This window comes from Phoca vitulina, unplaced genomic scaffold (genome assembly GCF_004348235.1).
Source record: "Phoca vitulina isolate PV1807 unplaced genomic scaffold, GSC_HSeal_1.0 scaffold33, whole genome shotgun sequence".
Taxonomy (NCBI): Eukaryota; Metazoa; Chordata; class Mammalia; order Carnivora; family Phocidae; genus Phoca; species Phoca vitulina.
The window spans coordinates 17380343-17393097 of NW_022589736.1; positions in this window are offsets into that span (position 1 = coordinate 17380343).

Here is a 12755-nt window from a genome sequence, read left to right on the forward strand (position 1 = left end):
GAAGAATTAAATGACTCTCTTAAGACTTGCAGTCACCTAATTGTAAATGATAAATGCATGCAATAACACTCCAGTACTCTGTATCTAAACTTAGTAGTTATAAGAACTAAATATAGTGACAAAAGGTAACAGCTGCTTTGCTTTCCCCACCACTAGAAGACAATATTAGATACTTTTAAAAATGGTGCAGATGGGTTACTCATGGGAACATAAAACTAATAGCAAACATTGTAACTAGGAATAGGACAGGAAAGAACACTGAGAATTTGCTTTTATAATTCTGTTTCCCTTCCTCAGTCCTGGCATACCAGCTTTCCTAACTCTTAGAGAGGCTCCTTACAGACTTATTTTAACTATGTGTTCACAAAATCTTGCCATAAAAGGAATTGTCTGAAATTGTTAAGCATAAGGTACTTCCCGTCAGATTCAGTTGCTTTAAGTAAAGAATGTTTTCCTTGTCATGATGAGCACCAGGTGATGTATGCAATTGTTCAATCACTATATTGTACACCTGAAACTAACAGAACACTGTATGTTAAGTGGATTAATATAAAAACCTAAAAAGCCCCCCAAAAATAAAGTTATGAGGAAGAGCAGCAAAAAAAAAGAATGTTTCCATTTTAATTATTTAAAAAAATGCCTCATTCTTCATTCTTCCATGTGTTTGTGAAATTCCTTTCAGTAGTCATGTAGTCATTCAATTCATTCCCACCAAACTGTTTATTGAGTACCTATTCTCTGTGCCAGAGACACAGCAAATACTGGACATAGAAAAACTGAACAAGTCAGACATAACTTCTCCCCTTATGAAATGTATTCTAGTGGGTAGTCAGATAATAAAGAATTAAACAAATTGATGAATAAATATATAGACGTGAACATGAACAAATTTGTGGAACAAAAGAAATATTGAACAGAGCTAATCTGGGATATTGCAATTTAAAAATGTGTACACACAATAAATAAGTAATATAGCCTTGCAGAAAGACATTGTGAATGCACATATGCACTTGAGTCTAAAGGGGATGGTTTTTAATGCTTAACCTCTGTGCATAAATGTCCTTTTCTGTAAATTTAAGATAATTTTTGCACATACTTTATAACCAGAGTTATGTGACAGGAATATTCAGTTTCGTGACCAAAAAAAAAAAAAAAAAAAAAAAAATCCAGGCTTAACCTCCTGGACGTTACCTACTTCGACCCTATAGAATTTTGACATTGTCCTACCACCATATCTGGGTGCCTTTGTTGGAACCTAGAGGCCCCTTCATCATGCTGCTGTCTTGAAGGACTGTGTATCCTAACTTTGCATGATGAAGGGAAGGCTAAAATTCTAGACTTGACTAGAGAGACTTGATATATAAAAACAAGATAATATGGGGAGGGAGGACAGAAAATACCAATTGTTTGCAAGAGAAATGGAACTTCATATCCATTAGTATGACTGGCATAGGGTGTATAGGTATGACCACTTTGGAAGACTGACTGGCAGAACCCACTCAACATGCTCAACCAAGCTGAACATGTACATACCCACTAATTCTACTTCTAGCAAAATATCCAACAGAAAAAAATCTATATATTTCAACAAAAGACACGTATTAGAATTTTCCCAGCAGCTCTGTGTGTAATAGCCCACAACTATAAACCACCCAAATGTCCATCAATAGCTGAATGGATAAAGTGTGGTATATTCATTCACAGGACGCAGTACTACACCACAGAAAGGAAGAATGAAGTACAACCACATGAAGAATATGGAGAAGCCTCACAGACGTGATACTGAGCAAAGGCAACCAGGCACAAAAGAGTAAGTGTGGTAGGAGTCTCCCTGCAGGAAGCAGAAAAGCAGGGAATAATAACCAATGGCAATAGAAGACAGAAAGGTGGCTATATTTGGGGGATGATGGGACTGGAAAAGTGAAAACGGGGGGCTTCCAGGTCACTACTATTTTTTACTTTATCTGGGTGCTCAGTATAGGAACATATTTGTTCTGTGAACTTTCAACCATATATGTACACTTACACATAGCATATATTAAATTTTGTTGTACTTCAAGTAAATATTTTTATAAAAAACAAAACCAGGAAATACTGAGAGCCTTCAGAATGCCTAGGTGTCCCTGTCTGTCCTCAGAGTTAATACCTGTTGAGCCAGTCTCAATGCCATAGGAACCTGATTCTTTTCCCTGTATCCCCAGCCTTCTATGAAATATCAGCCGCTTCTGGAATCATTGGCAAGTTTTTCTCTGCCATTGCCCTTCCTTTACCCTTACCATAGTTCATCCATTCACTTTAAAGTCAAACTGTGATAACGATTCATGACTAAAGATCCATTATTTTAATTGACAAGTTTCCATTGCAGATTGCAGTGTGTTACTATTTCTGAGACTCGATGGGGAGACAGGAGTGCTTTGGGGGCTCTAGTAATAGTAGTTTTAGAAATAGCAGGTGAGCAGCTCTACTTCTCCTGGGGAATAAATACTAACTTGTGGATGGAACAACTTTTGGGAATTGGGGGTCAGGGTGAGGTGCCAAGCCAAAAGAAATGGAATAAACCAGTGCCTTAAAGTGTCTGCAAGGTTGCTTAACATGGAAAACCTTTTCTCCTCTCTCCCCCCATAAGTCCCTTAGTAACTTCCTATGATTTTTCCACATTCAGTTTTCCTTCTCCCAGACTTGACTTCAAAATGTACTTCATGCCATCTCTCCACAGTCCAGTATGATATTGAAGAGGAACAATCCCTCTGTTCTGTAATCTTTAGTAGCAGGACTAGCAGTATTCTTTTTATCCTAACAGCTCATACTTTGAATTACAATTTCACTTCTACTTACAAGGATTCCCTTAGGTAGCCTTGTTAAGTTATGAATGGAGAAAACACCATTTCAGGCTGTTTTTCAAGCCATGTGTGTCCAACCCCCATCATTCCCTCTGCCTTCTCCATCCGTTGTCCTGTTTCCTGTAGCATCATTAGAATGGAATGATTGAACTCCGGTTTCACTTGAGCTGGCATCCCGTGAAGTTGTTCCCTATGAGGCTAAACATCTGCCCAGGTATTTCCATGTTCCGTTCTGCCTATGATGTTATAAAGTATAAAATATATGTCCCACTAAAGTTCTTGTTAATGAAAACAGCAACCTGATGGATGGGATAAGCAATCAGCAGTCTCAGGGTTCCAGTGTATCATTAGCTTTTCTGCTCTTTGGGGGGATAAAATTTAATCAAATTGGGGCAATTTGATTTAAGACTCATACCTGAACATGCCTCTTAATTCTAGGGGATATTAAAGGTAGTGTTATTGAGGACAGCCTAATATAAGGAGAAATATGTCCCTAGGTGAGGATTAATACAACCTGTATCAATATAGTTTAACTTTTGAGACTAGGATTTGGAGCCCTGTGTCAATATGACTTAACTGTTTATTCCAGAGAGAAAAAAGCCTTAAATCAATATATTGCTTTGCTGTTTGCTTCAAGAAATTCTTGCAACCAATCCGACCAGGCTAACAGTTTGCTTCTGTGGGCAAACAGCTTTCCTACTGGGACAAGAGATTGCCAACTTGAACAAACAACTCACTTTTTGGTAAACAGTTTACTTATCAAGTCTTTATACAAGACCCTCATCTTACTGTATCCACAGATCCTAACTATTTATGTCACAAATCTGTCCAATTCCATTTTTTTCCTACCTTGAAAGAGTCTTAATCCACTTGAGCTCAAACCTGAGTCATCTCCTGACTTTCCACTTCTGGTATGCTCCTGAGACACTGTCATCCATCCATCCATCCATCCATCCATCCACCTATCTAGGTACTATTCTTTCTTACTCTAGAAAATCTGACAAACCTAGTCTTGTTTGATCATTAAGTTTTTCCAGTTGGCTCTTTGGAAGACTATAGTCAACAAGCAAGAGAAAGGAATGTTACTATATTAAGGTTGGGTTATCGATAATAAAAAATAATCATTGTATTTTAGCTACAGTGAATGCATATTCAATGAATTTGTTTCTTTCATATGTCTTCATCTTATTAGTCATAAATATTTTAGACGTTAAAAGTTGCTAGATATATAAGCATCACCCAACTGTTTAAAGGGTTCGACAAAAAAGAAAATGAACTTTTTGATTCCACAGAAAGCACCTTAAGTCAAAACATTTGTGAAGCTGGGCCTTCATTAGCATGATTAATCAGACTTCAGGTAGATGTTTCTTCAGGAAACTCCAGGCTCAACTTGGGGAAAATTTAAAGATGGTCTCCTGTCCTTTTTCATGTCTACACACCACCCAAGAAGAGAATACTCAACTCCAATCTAATGTAATCATCTACTTGCTCAGATATGTGATAGTACTAGAGTACAAGAAGGGTTTTGAATACTTAATAAAATTATGATTGAAAAAGCAAGTCTTCAAACATTAGCTCACTGAAAAATTATTTTGAGGGGGGTCTTACTCCTGGTCTAGGAGGCCATGACAGTAGATCATTCTTGGAAAGTTATTTTTAAAAATTATCCTGCAGGTCTCCATAAACAACCTGATGATTTGAACACACAAATATTTGAATGGTACACCTGACATTATACTACTTAAGGCTCAGGAGAAATGTTAAAGTAATATCTATATCACAATGTCAAATTTACCAAGAACTAAATCCCCATTAAAATCTTTTGAAATGACTGAACTAAATCTTTAGGCTCTCAAAAAAAGTTCTTGTGGTGATACTATGAAATCTTCTGCTATATTTTAAAGAGCTAAACAATATAGATTCAAATTTATTAAGGAAATCTGACAAATGTCAGAATTAATAATATACACAGGAATATTATTATATATGTATAGGAATAGTCACCCATGAAAAGTGAAAAAAATCCTGCCATTTGCAACAACATGGATGGACTTTGAAGGCGTTAGGCCAACCGAAATGTATGACAGAAAAAGAAATACTGTATGATCCTACTTATATGTGAAAGCAAAACAAAACAAAACACCAAACTCATAGAAAAAGAGATCAGACTTGTGATTACCAAAAGCAGAGGTTGGAGGGAGGCAGACATTGGAGGAAAGTGGTCAAAAGGTACAAACTTCCACTTATAAGATAAATAAGTAGTAGAGATGTAATATTCAACATAAGGACAGTAGCTAACACAGCTGTATGATACACAGGGAAGTTGTTAGGAAAGTAAACCCCAGAGCTCTTATTAGAAGAATAAATATTTTTCCTTCATTTTTCTTTCTTTTCTTTAGTATCTATATGAGACATATGAGAAAATGGATATTTACATTTCCCTAATGATTAGTGATGTTGAACATCTTTTTATGTACTTGTTGGATTTTCACGTATTTTCTTTAGAGAAATGTCTATTTAGTCATTTTTTAAATTGGGTTTCGGTTTCTTTCTTTTGTTTTGTTTTTTGCTATTGAGTTGTAGGAGTTCTTCATATATTTTGGGCATTAACCCCTTCTCAGGCATATGTTTTTTCTTTTTTTTTCCAATTCTGTAAGTTGTCTTTTCATTTTGTTGATGGTTCTTTTGCTGTGCAGAAGCTTTTTAGTTTGATGTAGTCCCACCTGTTTATTTTTTATTTTGCTGCTTGTGCTAGTTGTCATATCCAAAATATCCTTAACAAGACCCATGTCAAGGAGCTTTGTTCATATATTTTTTTTATATTTAAGTATTTTATGCATTTCAAGTTTATTTTTGTGAATGGTGTAAGATATGGGTCCAGTTTTATTCTTTTACATGTGAATATACAATTATCCCAGCAGCATTTATTGGCTCCCTTGTCAAATATTAGTTGACCATATATACTTGGGCTTATCTTGGGACTCTTGATTCTGTTCCGTTGATCTATGCGTCTGGTTGTTTGTAATATATTCTCTTTTTTTTTTTTGGTAAAGGTCTTACTTATTTGAGAGAGAGAGAGTTCCAAGTGGGGGAAGGGACAGAGGGACAAGCAGACTCCCTACTGAGTGTGGAGTCTGACTCGGGGCTCAATCCCAAGACCCTGAGATCATGACCTGAGCCGAAGGCAGATGCTTAACCTACTGAGCCACCCAGGTGCCCCAGGTGTCTATTTTTATCCCATTATCACACTGTTTTGATAACTACCTTTATTGTATAGCTTGAGGACGGGAAGTGTGATGCCTCTGTTTTGTGGGCTTTTTTCAAAGACTTTTTATTTGTCAGAGAGAAAGAGCACAGCACAAGCAGGGGGAGTAGCAGGCAGAGGGAGAAGCAGGCTTCTCGCTGAGCAAGGCGCCCAATGTGGGACTTGATCCCAGGACCCCTGGGATCATGACCTGAGCTGAAGACAGACACTTAACCAACTGAGGCACCCAGGTAACCCCATGTGCCTTTTTTCTCAGGGTTTTGTTTTGTTTTGCTTTTTGTTTCTGTTGTGTTATTTGAGGTCTTTTGTAGTTCCACATAAATTTTAGGAGTGTCCTTTCTTCTGTAAAAAGTGCCTTAGAAAACTTGTTGGAGAGTGCAGTGAATCCATAGATGACTTTTGGTAGTATTGACATTTTAGTAATATTGTCTTCCATTCATTTGTGTCTTCAATTTCTTTCATCAATGCCTTGTAATTTTCACTATAGGGATTTTCCATCTCTTCAGTTAAGTTTATTCCTATTCTACTGTTTTTGATGCTACTATAAATGGGATCATTTCTTTTTCAGAAATTTAATTGTTAGTGTATAGAAACACTACTGTCTTTGTGTGTTAATTTTGTATTCTGCACCTTTCCTGAATTCGTTGCCAGATTACTTTTTTCTTCAAATCAAATTGTTGACTTGCTTTGCTTGGAATATAAAGTTGCACTTTAACGGAGCCTACATGTTGAAAATTACTACAAACTCAAATATTCTTGATATATAAGTTGCTTCTACTAGTGCTGTTTTAGTAGTTACAAACTGGTATTTTTTTAAATTCCAGTAAAGTTAACACACAGTGTTATACAAACTGATTTTTAATGAAAGAACACAAGCATTAGGAAACAAATAAAGATAGTAACAAGTACCCACTTCGGTGCTCTAAAATGTTCTCATATGTGTATCCCCTTCATTGCCCTTAAAAGTACACACAAATAAGAAAGATCCTTCAAATATTTGCTTTTTCACACAGTTTCTGCATCCATAAATAATTGTTGCCTAGATCCATTATTTCATGAGGGATGAAAAAAATGGTGATTTTCTATCTTCATCTTATCTGATTTTATTCATTATAATTCTTCTATAAAGGAGAACATTCCTTAAAAACTCCTTGATTAACATGAAATATAGTTTTATATGATAGGCAGAATAAATCCTTGGTTATCTCTTAATTACCATTTTTAATAATTATGAACTAATGGCTTATTATTTTTGTTGTGTTTTATTCCGTTCCTGTGATTAATCTTTTTGATACTCAAATCATTTCATCTTAGGAGTTCCTTCTGTTGTTTGCTATGCCCTTTTAAAAATACATTTCTTACTATAGTAGTATATGTATATAACATAAAACTTATAATTTAACCATTTTTAAATGTACAGTCCAGTGGCATTAAGTACATTCATAATGTTGTGAAATCATCATTGCTATACATTTCCAGATTTTCATCATTCCAAACAGAAACTTGTACCCATTAAACAATAATTCATTGTTGCCCCCTCCTTCGACCCTTAATAAATCCTTTTGTGTCTCACTTACTTCAATTAATATAAAATTTTTATGGTTCATTCGTTTTAGCATACATCCCACTTTCACTCCTTTTTGAGGCTGAATAATATTCACTGTATTTTTTTTTAAGATTTTATTTATCCACTTGACAGAGAGAGGGAGAGCAAGAACAAGCAGGGGGAACAGCAGAGGCAAAGGGAGAAGCAGGGCCCCTGCTGAGCAAGGAGCCCGACGTGGGGCTCAATCCCAGGACCTCAGGATCATGACCTGAGCTGAAGGCAGACGCTTAACTGACTGAGCCACCCAGGTGCCCCTCACTGTATTTCTATGCAACTTTTTTTATTATTATTTACTCATCTGTTCATAGGCCCATGGGTCATTTCCACACTTAGGCTATTGTGATTAACGCTTCTATAGACACAAGTGTACACTATTTTTCTTAATCCCCGATTTCAATCCTTTTGAGATACACCCAAGAGTGGAGCTGCTGGATGATATGATAATTATGTTTAACTTTTGAGGAACGACCCAATTGTTTTCCACAATAGCTGTACCATTTTACATTCACACCAACAATGCACTACAGTTCCAGGTATTTCAAATCCTTGCCAAATTTTATTTTTCTTTTTTTAAAAAGTCAATCTAAGAGTTATAACCTAGTATCTTGTTGTGGTTTTGATTTGCATTTCCCTAATAATTATTTTGAGCATCTGTATGCATATTGGACTTTGTACATCTTCTTTGGAGAAATCTCTGTTCAATCTCTTGTCCGTTTTTTAATTGGGTTGTTTTTTGTTGTTGAGTTTGAGAAGTTAACTATACATTCTGGATTTAATCTCTTACCAGATTTGTGAATTACAAATAATTTTTCCCATTCCATCGTTGTCTTTTTTCCTGTTGATATTGTTGATTTTATGCACAAAATTTTTTAACTTTTATCAAGTCCAATTTGTCTAATTCTTTTTAAGATTTTATGTATTTATTTGACAGAGAAAGACAGCAAGAGAGGGAACACAAGAGGGGGAGTGGGAGAGGGAGAAGCAGGCTTCCCGCTGAGCAGTGAGCCTGATGCGGGGCTCAATCCCAGGACCCTGGGATCATGACCTGAGCCGAAGGCAGACGCTTAGCGGCTGAGCCACCCAGGCCCCCAATTTGTCTATTTTTTTGTTATTGCCTGTGACTGTGGTGTCATACCTATGAAATCATTTCCAAATCAATGTCATGAAGCTTTGTCCTTAGGTTTTCTTCTAAGAGCTTTATGATTTTAGCTCTTCAATTTAAGCACTTGATCCATTTTGAGTTAGTTTTTGTATATATTATTAGGTAAGGGCTCAAAGTCATTTTTTTACATGTAGACATCTAGTTTTCCCAGCATCATGTGTTGAAAAGATTGTCCTTTCCCCCATTAAATGATTTTAGCATTCTCATTGAAAACCATTTGACCTTATAGGAAGGGTTTATTTCCGGGCTCTCTAATCTATTCCATTGGTCTACATGTCAGTACCACATTGTTTTGGTTACTATAGCTTTGTAATAAATTTTGAGATCAGTAGTGTTAGGTAATTAACTTTGTTCTTTTCAAGATTATTTTGACTATTCAGGGTCCTTTGAGATTCCATGGAAAATTTAAGATGGGTGTTTCTATTTCTGAAATTAAATTAGATTTTTTTATATGTCTGGAATTTTTGTATTTCTGGAATCACAACATTGTTAGGAATTTTAATAGAGGTTACACTGGATCTGTAAATTAGGTAGCATGAACAGACAATATTGTTTTCAATTCATAAAAATGGAATGTCTTTCCATTTATTTGTTTTCTTCAATTGCTTTCAGAATTTTTAATTTTTTTTTTTTTTTTTAGTTTTCACTGTACAATCCTTTTAATTCCTCCATTAAGTGTATTCCCAAGTGTTTTACTCTTTGTGATGCTATTGTAAATACAATTATATTCTAAATTTCCTTTTTGGGTTGTTCACTGTTAGTGTATAGAAATGCATCTGATTTTTGTGTGTTGATTTTGAATCCTGATACTTTGATGAATTTGTTCATTAACTTTGGTTTTTTTTTTTTTTTTTTTTTTTTTTGGTGTGAAATCCTTAGGGTTTTCTACAAATAAGATCATGTCATCTTGTGAAAGGAGACAATTTTACCTCTTTCTTTTCAATTTTTGAAAAGACATCCTTGTCTAGTTCCTGACCTAAGCAGAAAATCTTTTTCCATCATCTTTTTCCATCATTTGAGGAGAGTAGATAGAAAACTGGAGTCCATGGATATCTTTGCAGTAAAACATTTAAGAAATGGAAAGGCAAAGAAAATACAACTGCCTGAACAGTTAAACTGAACAGAAAACCACAACCTACAATAAACAGTTCAAACACAACCTGTTTTTCCCTGCCTCACCTAATGTTTTAAATGATTTGGTTACCTGCCTGAGGCAGTGTGTGTAGGCTTTCCAATTTTAAAGTTACTGCCCACTTTTCCATGCTCTAGTCTTTGGAAGGAAGTCATTATGCTGAGCCTACATTTAAGAAGTGGAAAGTCATGCTCTTCCTCCTTGAGGACCCCATTTATCTACATAAATTATTTGGAATTCCTTTGCATGGGAGATTTGTCTCTCTTTAGCTTATTTATTTATCCAATCATTTTATTTATATCAATATCAACTTGTGGGTATTTATTTTACACTTAGGGTTAAATTGCAATACTTTATTTATTTATCAAATTGTAATAGCTTTGGCAATAGGGAGTACCTTCAGAGAAGCTTGTGTCCCTGTGGCATGCCTCCATTATTGTGGGGGTTTTTTTCTTGGTAGTTCCTTACTTTCTGGTACTGCATAATGCTCAGACTCATCTTGTATATTCCCTGCCCTAGTCCTAGAATCAACCACTTCTCCAAGGAGCCCTGCCCCCTTTTATTGGAGAATGGTATTAGAAAGTGAGATCTGGATATGAGACATGCTCATTGTTATTGATCCCTCAGATTATAGAGCAAGAAATATATTATGTGTAAATTGTAACATGTTATATATACATTTGTCCATAAATATTTCTATACGAACAACTTGTATTTATATTAAGATAAACATGACTTCATACTGATGTCTCTAAATCTAATCACTTAGCACATGGGTCATTCTAGCCTTCTCCCCTTGGTTATCTGTAAATTCCCACTCCTGAGGTGTCTTTTTAATGCATCATCTACTCCATGGAGGAATCCTGCTTGATCTGTCCTGATGTTGCTGTCTGTCATGTGTCTAAGTGAAAGCATGATGACTTTCTACTTGGTGTGGTCACTGCTTAAATCCTGAGCCTTTGGTGCAGCTGCTTTCAACAGAAACTGATTGTTGGTGTAAATATGTGTCCATCCTCTCCAGGAGCCCACCCTTGTCTCCAGGTCCCCAAAAATGCCGACAGTAATACTCTGTTAGCAAGAACTCTATTGATTTTGTGATGCTCTTCTACTTTCTCAGGAAAAATGGTCTCTTGGTGTTTTATCTGTGGTTCAACCTGTAGTTGCAGGGTTACCTCCAGGGATTATGTTGTTATCATAAGTCCACATATTAGGCTTAAAGCAGAATGGATTCAGGTTGTTGTTTTTTGTGGTTTTTTTTTGTTTTTGTTTTTGTTGTTTGTTTTGTCTACAAACATCCAGATGCATGTGCCCTCTGGGATGGGCTACATTAAAGGATCAGGAATATAGGAAGAATCTCCTCTGCAATGAACCAGCTTGTAATTATCTTAAGTGAAAGTCAAATGCATGCTGTTGAAATATTAGTTCATTGACTTTGTAGGTGGGATAAGAAGTTTGGACACACTCCCAGATTTATTCTGGGAAGCTACATTCAAATTTCAATTCAATTCCTAGTTAATAAAGAGAAAAATGCATGTGAGGAAACTGTCCTACATTTCAACTTACATTATTGGTTGGATTTCTAGTCCTTGGTCCTTGTGCCTTTCTTCCAGACAGTTAATCATAGCAGCTACTGGTTTCCTACTTCCTAAATTGCTTTTCTCTTTTTCTCAGCATATTATTACTTTTACCAGATTTCTCTCATGCTTCACTCACATAGCTCTAACTCTACTTACCTATTTCTCACTTTCTGGTCTCTCTGATGAGCAGAGCCTTTTTTCTATTCCCTTAGAATTAATTCTTTTTAAGTAAGATTAACTCCGGTAGTGCCAAGGTGCAAGTGAGTAAGTACTCACCATTCCTACTGCCTTACTTAGTTTGGAAAGATTTTATGCTCCCTATTCCTCTGCTTTGTTGCAACACACCATGTGGCTTTTGCTAATGTTGAAGGTAACAATGTGTTTTTAATCTAATTTACTAATGTAGAACAGCTTTCTTCTGAATCACAGTGGTGTAACCATTGACAACCAGAGCTTTGGCTCATGTTGAGTGTGAGTGCGTAGGATCAGGAAATAAAATTTTCCAGTATCTCACTATCCCAATTTAATCTTTATCAATCTTAGTGAATTAATTAGCAAGTAGTAAGTGGTGCTATATCAGTAAATGTTTATGAACAATTGTGTAGTTTCTTTGAATGCTTGTCGTCCAAAAGCCATGCCATCGAGTTCAACCAGGCTTTTATTGTTGTTCTCACTTATTTTATTGGATTATTTTTAGACATTCTTCTCCACATCCTCCATTTCAGTCTCATGTTAACAACTGACATTATCCCTTATTCACCTAACACTCTTTTTTTTTTTTTCCTTTCCCTCTAGATCTATGCTCTTATGCTTCTTTTCAGGGGAGCAGTGTCTTACACTCTAAAGTGAATCTCCTCTATCTTCATTCTTTATGTCATGAGACCCTCCTGGGGTCATCTACAACATTTCTGTCTCCTCTCTTTTCTGCTTTAAAATAAGCTCAAGTCTCCTTTCATTTAGGAAAGAAAAAAAAAGCATGACTATCTTGTGCTTTGAGGCTACCATCTTATTCTCCTTGTGTTTGTTGCCAGTCTCTTAAATCTTCGCTTTCCATGTCCCACCAGCCATTCTCACTGGCATCCTGAAATCTGGCTTCCCTCCCATCACTGGACCGATAATGCTCCTGCAGAGGTCACCAGTGGCCCTGTCATCAATTTCACGACATCCTGACTG